Source organism: Callithrix jacchus, chromosome 5, assembly GCF_049354715.1.
Source record: "Callithrix jacchus isolate 240 chromosome 5, calJac240_pri, whole genome shotgun sequence".
Lineage (NCBI taxonomy): Eukaryota > Metazoa > Chordata > Mammalia > Primates > Cebidae > Callithrix > Callithrix jacchus.
In genome coordinates this window covers 67,388,192-67,400,496 of record NC_133506.1, presented here as the reverse complement: position 1 = coordinate 67,400,496, position 12,305 = coordinate 67,388,192, and positions in this window count along the sequence as shown.

Genomic DNA, 12,305 nt, shown 5'->3' with positions numbered 1-12,305 from the left:
TCATACATTTCAAAATATACATATATATACTATGTAACATATGTTTATGATATATATCATTTTATATTTCATGATATATATGTATATGTATATATTATATAAAAATATATATTTTATATTTATCATATATACATATATAATAAATTATACATACAATATATGTGATATATATCATTTTATATTTTATATGTATATGTATATTCACATACACATATTTATACATATAAAATATATATGATGATATACATGCTTATATATAATGTATATATATTATAAAATTTTATATATTATATATGAAATATTTTGTATATAATATATATAACTTTATATATCTACTATATATATAAATATATAATATACATATAAAAATAAAATTTATGTATTATATATCATAAATATATATTGTATTTATAATATATATCCTATATGGTATAGATTTTATATAATAAATACTTAACATATATAATTAGGATATATAAATTATAGATGTATTATATAACTATATATGATATATAAGCATTCAATATCTATATGTAATTATGTATGATATATAAGATATAAGTATATATGTCATATATGTATAGTTTGTTGTATATATTATATAAAAGTACATATAAATAAATATATGTACATATGCATATATACATATCATGAAATATAAAATATCTATCATAAACATATATTACATAGTATATATAATATATTAAAAATATATATGATTTATACATATGTATGTATACATATATAATACATATATAAAATATAATTTAAAAATCATTTATATTTTATATGTATATATTTTATGATATATAGTTTATATTATATATATCAGTATAAAATATAAAATATATGTAATATATATTACATATTTTATATATTATATAGTATATGTAATATAAAGTATAAAATTACATGAATATATTATATAATATGTAATTTTATATATGAAATATTTCATATAATATATATAAAATACAATATATAATATAAAGTATATATAAAATGTGAAATATATAACAATGCATAATGTTATATAATTATAAGTTTTTATGCCTATATATAGTAGTTATATGTATAATATATGTATATATTAATGCAATTATGTGTATATGTATATGTATATATACTGGTGTATAATAGAATATATAGAATATATATAATCGTGTTATATGTTACATATATATGACAATACATACATATTATGTAATAATTATAACATTACAATATATGATCATAATGACAATATGTATTATATATATGTAAAGTATACTATATACTTAATTAGTTTAAGTGACTGCCCTAAGGTTTTCCATATATTTTCCAAAGAATTTCAACTCTATATTATATACATTATATATTAAGTAACTTATGTTATATATTATATATAATATAATCATGTAATGGTGATATCAATAGTATATTTTATATTATACAAATCAATATGAGTATATATAAAAATATATTTATATATATAAATAGATTGTATTAATATATCTATTATGTAATTTTATCTAATATATAAAAATATATGAAAATATATAAAATATATTTACATGGAAAATATATATTTACATATTTCATATAATTTGTATTTTATAATTTATATTATGTAAAATATGTATAATATAAATATATAAAATATATATGTAATATACAAAATGTATAAATATATGTATTTTTATATGTAATCTATAAAATTACATATTTTGTATATATATGTAAAGTTATATATTTTATATGTAATTTTATTACATTATTTAGGCTCACTACAACCAATTTATACAATATAAAATTATATATATGATATGTAAAATTGTTTTATGTTATATATTGTATATAAATATATATGATATGTCATGTTTATAAAATATAAAATTTAATATATATTATGTTACTACTATATATTTTATTTAATAATATAAAATATATAGTAAATTTAAAATATGTATAATATATAAATGATGTTATATAATTTCATATGTATTATATGTTATATATGTACATAATTATGTAACATGTATATAATTATATGTATATGTTTATAAATATAAAATAGTGTATTCTATAATATGTATCATGTAATATGTATTATATAATCATAAGTATATATTTATAATATGTAATCATAACTATATATTAAATAATAAATTGAATAGAAAATTTTTTCTTTATATATTGTTACTATATGAATATATATTATGGATAAATATGTGTTACATTATATTATGTGATAAAAATTATACAATATAGCTCATATATATATACAGATATATATGCCCATATATATATTTTTGGATATATATTTATATCCTTATATATTCACATATGTATTCATATATAGAAAAGAATGTTTATATCTTTTTTTATATGTCATTATATGTCCATATACATTTGTATGTGCTTCATTTTATACACTTCATTGTATACTAGAATGGGAGGCCCGTTTTCCCTAAGCAGTTCCTTGTGAATTTGAGAAGAAATGTGTGTTGTTCTTTTGGTGAATCAAGAGCTTTTGGTGTGCAGAAGCTCCAAATATAATATGTAATTATAATATATGTTGGAATATACGTATTATACATAATACATGTTATATATCATATGATATGTATTTAATATATATTATATATGTATAATGTAATATACATGTTAGGTAATATATTATATGTAATATATATTGTGTGCAAATATATAATGTATAAGGATATTGTATATTAGGATATATATAATGTATATTATATATACTTCATTATGTACTAAAATGGGAGGCAGGTTTTTCCTAAGCAGTTCCCAGCTTGACTTTTCCCTTTGGCTTAGTGATTTTTGGATTCCAAGTTTTACTTTCCTTTTACTGTGTGAGTGTATTTTTTAAAAGAACATATATTATATATCCTTATATATTGTATATTATATATATCTTAAATATATTGTGTATTCTTACATATATATTCTCATATATCCATATATATTTTATATATCCTTATATATATGTACTGTATTCTTTATAACAAATATTTTATATATTCTTACATATATGTAATATGTATTTTTATATATTACACATAGTATATATTGTATAATAATATACATTATTCATCATATTGTTTATAATAGTATATATTATTAAGGAAACTCCTTGTGGACAAAGGACAGAGAACTCAAAGTCATCCCTCTGCTTGCTGATATAAATGCATATCTGATACTTTTTTGGAAAGGCTAATCAGAATCTCTAAAGAATGCAACTGTTTGTCTCTTAACTACCTATGACCCCAAAGCCTCCTCAACAGTTTGAATTGTCCTGCCTTTTCGTATGGAACCAGTATACATTTTACATATATTGGTTCCATGTCTCCCTGAAATGTCTAGAACCAAGTGGATCCCTGACCACCTTAAACACCTGTCAAGACCTCTTGAGGCTGTGTCACAGGTGCATCCTTAGCCTTAGCAAAGTGACCATCCTAATGATTGAGACTTGTCCCAGATACTCTTGGTTTACAACACACATAAGCATACATAATGAAATACATTGCTGTCCCTTTGAACAAACTGTTATATGTTAGATCATTCAAGAATAGGAAAAAATCAGTGCTTTTACTTTTTCAAATGTTCTGTCTTTATTGCATTTTCTTTCTTTATGTCATTTCCGTGTCTTTGCTATTGTGAATAATGCTGTGATAAATTTCCAGGAGCATGTGGCTTTTTGGTAGGATGAAGTATTTTGTGTTGGGTATACACCCAGTAGGGAATTGCTTAGTTCAGTAGTAGCTCTGTTTTAAGTTTTTTGAGAAATCTCCAGACTGTTTACAAAATCTCCAGACTGCTTTCCACAGTGCAGTCTGTATTTCCACCAGTAGCGTATTAGTGTTACCTTTTCTCTACAGCCTCACCAGGGTCTGCTGTTTCCTGACTTTTTAATAACAGTCATTCTGATTGGTGTGGGATGGTATCTCATTGTGGTTCTGATTTGCATTTGTATGATAATTAGTGATGATAAACATGTTTTCATGTTTGTCGGCTACTTGTATAATTTTTCTTGAGAAGTGTCTGTTCGTGTCCCTTTCCTATTTTTAGTGGGATTATTTGTTTTTTTGATTGTTAAGTTCCGTACAGATTCTAAACATTAGAACTTTGTCAGCTGCAGAGTTGGGGTAAATGTTTTATACCATTCTGTATGTTGTCTGTTTCCTCTATTCATAGTTCAGTTTGCTAAGCAGAAGCTCTAATTTGATTAGGTCTTACTTGTCCATTTTTGGTTTTATTGTAATAGCTTTTGTGGACTTAGCCAAAAATTATTTGCCAAAGTTAATATCAGGGATATTTCCTAGGTTTTCTTGAAGAATTTTTACAGTTTGAGTTCTTACATTTACATTTTTAATCCATTTTGAATAAATCATTTTACTTAATTGAGATGGAGTCTCTCTCACTTTGTCGCCCTGGCTGGTATGCAGTGGCACAATTTAGGCTCACTACAACCTCCACGTCTCAGGTTCAAGAGATTCTCCTGCCTCAGCCTTCAGAGTAGCTGGGATTATAGGCTTGTGCTACCATGCCCAGCTAATTTTTGGATTCTTAGTAGAGACAGAGTTTCACCACATTGGCCAGGCTGGTCTCAAAACTCCTGACCTCAAGGGATACACCTGTGTAGTCCTCCAAAAGTACTGGGATTACAGGTGTGAGACACCATGCCCAGCCTTGAGTAAATAATTTTATATTGTGAAACGTAGGGGTCCAGCTTCAGCCCAGAACCGTTTATTGAAGAGGGGATCCTTTCCCTATTGCTTGTTTTGTCAGATGATTGTAGATGTGCAGCTTCCTTTTCGAGTTCCCCGTTTTTTTCTGGTAGTTTACATGTTTGCTTTTGTACCAGTACCATGCTGTTTCAGTTACTGTAGCCTTATAGAGTAGTGTGAAGTCGAGTAGTGTGATGACTTCAGCTTCACTCTTTATGCTTAGGATTGCTTTAGCTATCCACATTCATTTTTGCTTTAATATGAATTTCAAAATGGTTTTCTCTAATTTGGCAAAATATTATGTTGGTACTAAGAAAGGAGTAATATTGAATCTATAAATTGCTTGGGCAATGATAGAGTTGGGATATTTGTTTCTGCCCAGATCTCATGTTGAGTTACAGATCCCAGTGCTGGAGGTGGGTCCTGGCAGAAGGTGTTTGAACCATGAGGGTGGATCCCTCATAGCTGGATGCTGTCTTCATAAAGTAAGTTCTTATGAGAGCTGATCATTTAAAGGTGTGTGGCACCTTCCCCACCTCTCTCTCTCTCTCTCTCTCTCTCTCTCTCTCTCTCTCTCTCACACTCTCTTGCCCCTTGCATTCTCACCATGGGATGTTGATATTCACTCAGGGTGGCTGGCAAAATATTAAAGATATATTAGGAAGTTATAGATTAGTCTCAAGGCTTTTGGAAGGCTAAAAGTTTATTGGGACAGGCTGAAGGTGGCAGGCCCATTAGGGAGAAAATAGGGACCAGGCTTTCCCAATTTAAGTCTGCTTACCCCACATCCCTTTGTCTCCAGTCTGTTTACTCATGTAAATTTTCTGCTGAGTGGTCCTCTCAGGGGGAGATCAAAGGGGAATTAACTGTTAATAGTGTTTACTCTGGGCCCAGAACCTAAAGCTTTTATTCATAAAACCACTCTTTTAACCATGTTAATTATCCACAAGAGTGTTGACTTAGACCCTCTGATGTGCAATTCATATTGAATAAATGTAATGATGGAGAGGGAATCGTGGTTGATTGGTTGCATTTCGCCCTCTGAAAGCAGCCAGTGGCCATCCCTAGCCCACTCATATCACTGTAATGGTGTGAGAGTACATTCATTCATCTGTCGTTAAGTCAAGGTCGCAGGCCAGACTTCCGCAGGTGGTAGACATCTTAGATGGTGACCCTGATGTGATAGCCGTCACAGCAGGAGCTCAAACGAGGAACAAACCAATGTGATCACTGCTGCAAAGAAGGAACAGCAGACCTCCTGAGACCAGAAAGTACAGAGGACTGTGCGGTCAGGTCAAGAAGTCGTGTACCCACTGGGGATTGCCAAGCTTAGTGAGGCATTGTTTCAGGCTAGGGATTCATCATGGGACAGCAGTTATCAGCTCAACAGATAAAAGTACAGAATGTAATTCAAGCTGCTGTTTCCCAAGGCCCATAGTTCTCGGTAAAGAACACACTGGATGTAAAGCTTTGTGAACAAATGGGGAGAAATCATGCACAAAAGCATCTAATACATAGGCCAAGGCAGGTGGATCACCTGAGGTCAGGAGTTTGAAACCAGCCTGGCCAATGTGTAGAAACCCTGTCTCTACTAAAAATACAAAAATTAGCCAGGCGTGGTGGTGCACACCTGTTATCCTAGCTCCTCAAAGGCTGAAGCAGGAGAATCACTTGAACTGGGGAGGCAGAGGTTGCAGTGAGCCAAGATCACTCCACTGCACTCCAGCCTGGGCAATAAGATCGAAACTCTGTCTCAAAAATAACTAACTAACCGGAATAGATCAATCCATACAGACAGAATGCAGATTGGTGGTTATCAGGGGCTGGAGGAAGGGTGGAATGAGGATAACCTGCTTAACTGGTAAGTGGTTTTACTTTGGAGTCATGGTGATGTTTTTGCAGAACATTGTGAATGTACTTAAATGCCACTGACTTGTTCATTTTAAGATGGCTAATTTTATGTGAAGTGAATTTCGGTTCAGTGAATCCTTTTTCTTTAAAAAAAAATGTGGCTGGGTGCTCTGGCTTATGTCTGTAACCCCAGCATTTTGGGAGGGCAAGGAGATTGGCTCTTTCTGTGACAAATGGCCATTTTGGATATTTCATATAAATGGCATCATACAGTATGTGATCTTTTGTGTCTGGCTTTTTTGACTTAGTGTAATGTTTTAGAGGTTTATTCATGTTGGAGTATTTATCAGTACTTTACTTTTTTCATGACCGAGTAATACTCCATTATGTGTATATACTGTATTTGTTTATTCATTCATCCACTGAAGAACATTTGGGCTGTTTCTGCCTTCTGCTTTTATGAATAGTGTTGCTCTGAACATGCATGTACATGGGCTTATTTTCAGTTATTTTAAGTATATACCTATGAGTGGAATTGCAAGTCCTGTGGTAGTAGTATATTATTGCTATGTTACTGTTAATGATCTTCTGACATGTTAGAGATCAAAGCCAATATCTGCAGTTTCCCCAGAGTATGTGATTTCAGAGTTGTTGGCTGGGCTTAGATTAGGATTCAGAATCTCTTTCCTGTATGAAGAACTGAGTCATAACATTCTGGTCTTATTATTTGCATTTTACTGATGGGATAATTGAAGAACAGCTTCTGCATGGTTTTAACTTCCTATCATTTTGAGAGCAAGTCAGTGATGGAATTAGGAATTTAAGACTCTTAATCATGTTCTTTGTCTAAGATGACCCGTATAAAGCCATGTTGCATTTACATGAAGCTATTTGAAATGGGCTTCCTATATTTTATAATCCCTTGGAGGGATATTGTTCAGGTGGTGTTAAGCAGATGTTCTCTTTCCGTAGAGGACAGGACAAGAGGGAATGAGTTTTAATTGCAACATAAAGGATGTAGATTACACATTAGAGATAACTTCCTGACTGCAAGATACTGAAATGTTGTTACCAAGGGATATTATGAAGTATCTTCTCCAAAGACTTTATTTTTCTGGGATCATTTAGGTGTAAGCTTGTTTGGAAATTAGGGAGATGACAGAGATGACTTGCTGAGGTCCCTGATAACCCTGAGACATAATTGTTTGATGGTTAATCAAAGCAATATCTCTGGCTGGGCACAGTGACTCATGTCTAATCCCAGCACTTTGGGAGGCTGATGTGGGAGGTTCTCTTAAGCCCAGGAGTGTGGGACCAGCCTGGGCAACATACGGAGACCCCGTCTACAAAACAACAGCAACACCAACATCTCTGGTATTTTCATGAGTATATTTTCACTTTTCTCACAATGCAATAATCACTAGAGAGCAGGTGAATTGCTCAAGGTTCCTGGTAAAATAGCAGATTAGTATTCTAAATCTTCTTGGATTCTGCATCCATATTGAATACTCAGGGATATCTTTCTTAAGTGACTCTTTTCTTGGCTATATGATAAGAGTTATGATTCTTCTTGAATCATAGTGATCAAAGCCAGCATCTGCAGCTTCCATAGAGTGTATGATTTGAGAGTTGGCTAGGCTTAGATTGGAACTGAGAATTTCTTTCCTGTTAACATAGCTTTGGTCCCTGGTTATACATGAGGAAATGGGAACATGTTATTAATAATAGACCACGACAGTGGATTCTTAAGGACTGGTTTAGGCAAGAGCCAGTTTAAAATTGCTTAGGTGAGGGTGCACATGACAGGTATTTTTGGCTTACGGTGCCTGGAAAAATAGAAGACTGGAAGATGGGCAAATGAACATTCGATTCTGTTGTAGAATATAAACATGAAAATACTCATTTAATCTTAGAATTAATTGCCAGTTTAAATGCTCAGCTCAGGAAATGCCAAAGTTAAGTTACTCAGTATTACAGTAATGTATCCATCTCAAATGTAGCATCTATGTTAAGTATCTCATAAGGGAGATCTCTTGTCTATTACCAAAATTGTGGTTTTTGGTCCATGAGTCAGTGGCTGGCTGGGAGGCTAGGCTGGGAGGGTGCTATGGTCTAAATGTTTGTGTCTACCTGGAATTTATGTTGAAATCCTCACCTACAAAGTGATGGTATTAGAAGGGGGGCTTTTGGGAGATGATTGGATAATGAGGACAGAGCCCTTACAAAAAAGATGAGAGAGATCCCCTGTCCTCTTTTACCATGTGAGAACACAGCAAGAAGGCACTGTCTGTGAACCAGAACCTGGGCCGTGAACCAGAACATGGGCCCATACCAGATAGCAGTGGACTTTCCAACCCCAGAATGTTGAAAAACAAATTTCTGTTTTTTATGAGCTACCCGTTTTTTTGTTGTTGTTGTTGTTTTTCTTTTGTGACAGAATTTTGCTCTTGTTGCCCAGGCTGCTGGAGTGCAGTAGTGCTCACTGTCTCAGCTCACTGCAGCCTCCACCTCCTGGGTTCAAGCTCTTCTCCTGCCTCAGCTTCCCAAGTGGCTGGAATGACAGCCACGCACCAGCATGGGCCACCATGCCCAGCTAATTTTGTTTTAGCAGAGACGGGGTTTCACCATGTTGGTCAGGCTGGTCTCAAACTCCTGACCTCAGGTGATCCACCCGCCTCAGCCTCCCAGCGTGCTGGGATTACAGGTGTGAGCCACTGCACCTGGCCAGTTTTTGGTATTTTGTTAAAGCAGTCCAAAAGGACTAAGAGGGAGTTATTAATACTAGTGGTACCTTTAATGAAGGATTTCTTAGGTTTATTTTAGTTGGAGAGCATTTACTTGTTCACTTCTCTGCTGCCAAGAATATCTTCAGACATATTTATTGAGCTTTCTTGAATTAGCAACAACTGTTAACACTACAGATTTATCTGTAGAAAGAAACTAACTTTTGAATGTGAACCATGTATAGGGAGTTTTATATTTACTCTTCCATGTAATATTTGTAACAAACCTGTAAAGGATGAGGAAAAGTGAAGCATTATTTGAAAAAGTGAAACGTTTTTTCAAAGGTTATACAGCTGGCAAATGGTAGAGCTGAGATGGAGAATGCAAAGTCTTCAGTTTTTGTTTTTGCTTTTTTTTTTTTTTTTTGAGATGGAGTGTTGCTCTGTCGCTCAGGCTGGAGTGCACTGGCACGGTCTCGGCTCACTGCAACCTGTGCCTCCCGGGTTCAAGCAGTTAGTCTGCCTCAGCCTCTCAAGTACCTGAGACTACAGGCGCCTATCACCACACCCAGCTAATTTTTGTATTTTTAGTAGAGACAGGGTTTCACCATGTTTGCTAGGCTAGTCTTGAACTCCTGACCTCGTGATCCGTCTGCCTCAGCCTCCCAAAGGGCTGGGATTTTAGGCGTGAGCCACCATGCCCAGCCAAGTTTTCAGTTTTAACCAGTATTTTTGAAAGTATTCCTTGGAGGTGCCCAAGAGTTGACCATGCGAGTAAGGAAGAGCTTTAGTTCTCCCACTTTGCTTAAGCCAGAGCAGCTCAACTTCGACCTGTTTCACATTTTAGTGTTTTCACATAAGATGTCATTTGGAAAAAGGATTCCGTTTCTTTAAAAAGAGAAACCCTGGAAGACCATCAATTTGAGGAATCATAAAAGAAAGTTAGCTAAACCAATCTAAAGATTGAAAAGATGACTAAATTACGTAACTGCCAGTCAGGAAATCATGTCAAAGTTTGAAGTGACTTGATATCACAGCCACATGTGCAGTGCAGTTATTCTGCCCTTAGGAGCATTGTACAGTAGGAAAAGAGCATGGACTCAGGTGTTTGTTTTTGAGACGGAGTCTCTCTCTGTCACCCACACTGGAGTGCAGGGCCTCGATCTTGGCTCACTGCAACCTGAGCCTCCCGAGTAGCTGGGATTACAGGCGTGTGCCACCACATCCGGCTAATTTTTCTATTTTGAGTAGAGACAGTTTCACCGTGTTGGCCAGGCTGGTCTTGAACTCCGGATCAAGTGATCTGCTCACTTTGGCCTACCAAAGTGCTGGGATTAAAGAGTGAGCCACCGTGCCTGGCCAGAATACTTCTTTTTTCCTTTTTTTTAAAAGCCAGCTCAGAATATTTCTTTTTAAATCTGGTGGCTACTGGATGTACCTCATGGTAGGTGCTTAGTATGCTTGTTTTTGATGAAGTTAGTCTTTAAAGTGCTATGATTCTTTACTCATAGATGTGTCTGATTGATTAAATGAGAAAACTTAGACTCCATTAAGTTCATTGTTACTGGATTTAAAGCAGTAGCAGTGCAAAGGAACCCTATATAGTGAGTTAAGAGCCCTGGGCTTATGTCTCAGAAATGCCCCTAGTGAGTTTGTAACTATGAACAAGTGAATCTAACTTTTTGAGATACTGATTGATTGATTGATTGAGACGGAGTCTCATTCTGTTACCCAGGCTAGAGTGCAGTGGTGCAATCATGGCTTACTGCAGCCTTGACATTCCCAGGCTCAAGTGATCTTCCTGCCTCAGCCTCCTGAGTAGCTGGGACTGCAGGTGTGCGCCACCATGCCTGGCTAATATTTGTTATTTTTTTGTAGAGATGGGGATTTGCGATATTATATGCCCAGGCTGGGCTTGGACTCAGTGCTCAATCCTCCCTCCTTGGCCTCCCAAACCACCAGTGAGTTTGGTCTCCCAAACAGGAGTGAGCTACTTTATGGCACTTTTCACGATTTTATGTTCAAAATGATGCCCAAGTCACTTTTAACTCTGTATATCCATCATTTGACAAAAAAGTTAAACATACTTTATTTTCATTGCTAGAATTTCCAACATTTACAGGTTATTTTTGGAGAAAGTGCTTTGTGCTGACTTGAGCTGCCAAACTTGTGTTCATACTTACTGAGCGTGTCCACTGCAGAGATTTGTGTAGAAGGACATTGGGGATCTTTTGCTCAGGCATAAGAATTGAAATTTGTGGCTTATAGAATATCAGCAGAATGAAGCAGAACCACTGTAAGGAAGCAAATGTGAGAGATTATCTGTTGCTTTTGGGAAGATAGCTGGCGTTTTCAAACCAGGCCACTCTGTACTTCCTTGATGGTAACACTTGCCACATTTCAGTACAGTGGTTACAGTTACAGTGTATTGCAGTGTTGTCTTCCTACAAGCTCTCAGAGGTTGGAGGCCTTGTCTGTTTGTTTTTTCTACCTCTCTATCCCTCCCACCTGCAGTAGACCTTGCTGCATAGTGTAGACCTCCAAAAATATGCTCAATGGACAAAAATAGTTGAACCAAGATCAGCAGACATATTTAGAAAATGACTTGTACCTACATACTTGCTAAATGTATTGAAATTTTCTGTTGGCATGTGATAGTATAGAAAAACCTGATGAAGGAAAAAAACACAGTGTTGTAGCTTTTTAATCCACAGTTTATCTCTTACTGGCTTAAAAAAAAATATTAACAGCAGTCAAATTATGGTTTGATGGAGGGCAAGTAATATCGTGTTGAGCCAAGGTTTTCTCTGTAAAATGGGAGTGAGCGTGAGCCACTGCACCTGGCCACTTTGCTTTCAAGTTTCCCTCTTTTTGCCCAGGCTGGAGTACAGTGGTGCAATCTCAGCTCACTGCAGCCTCTGCCTCCTGGATTCAAGCAGTTCTGCCTCAGCCTCCCAAGTAGCTGAGATTACAGGTGCCCACCACCACTCCCAGCTAATTTTTG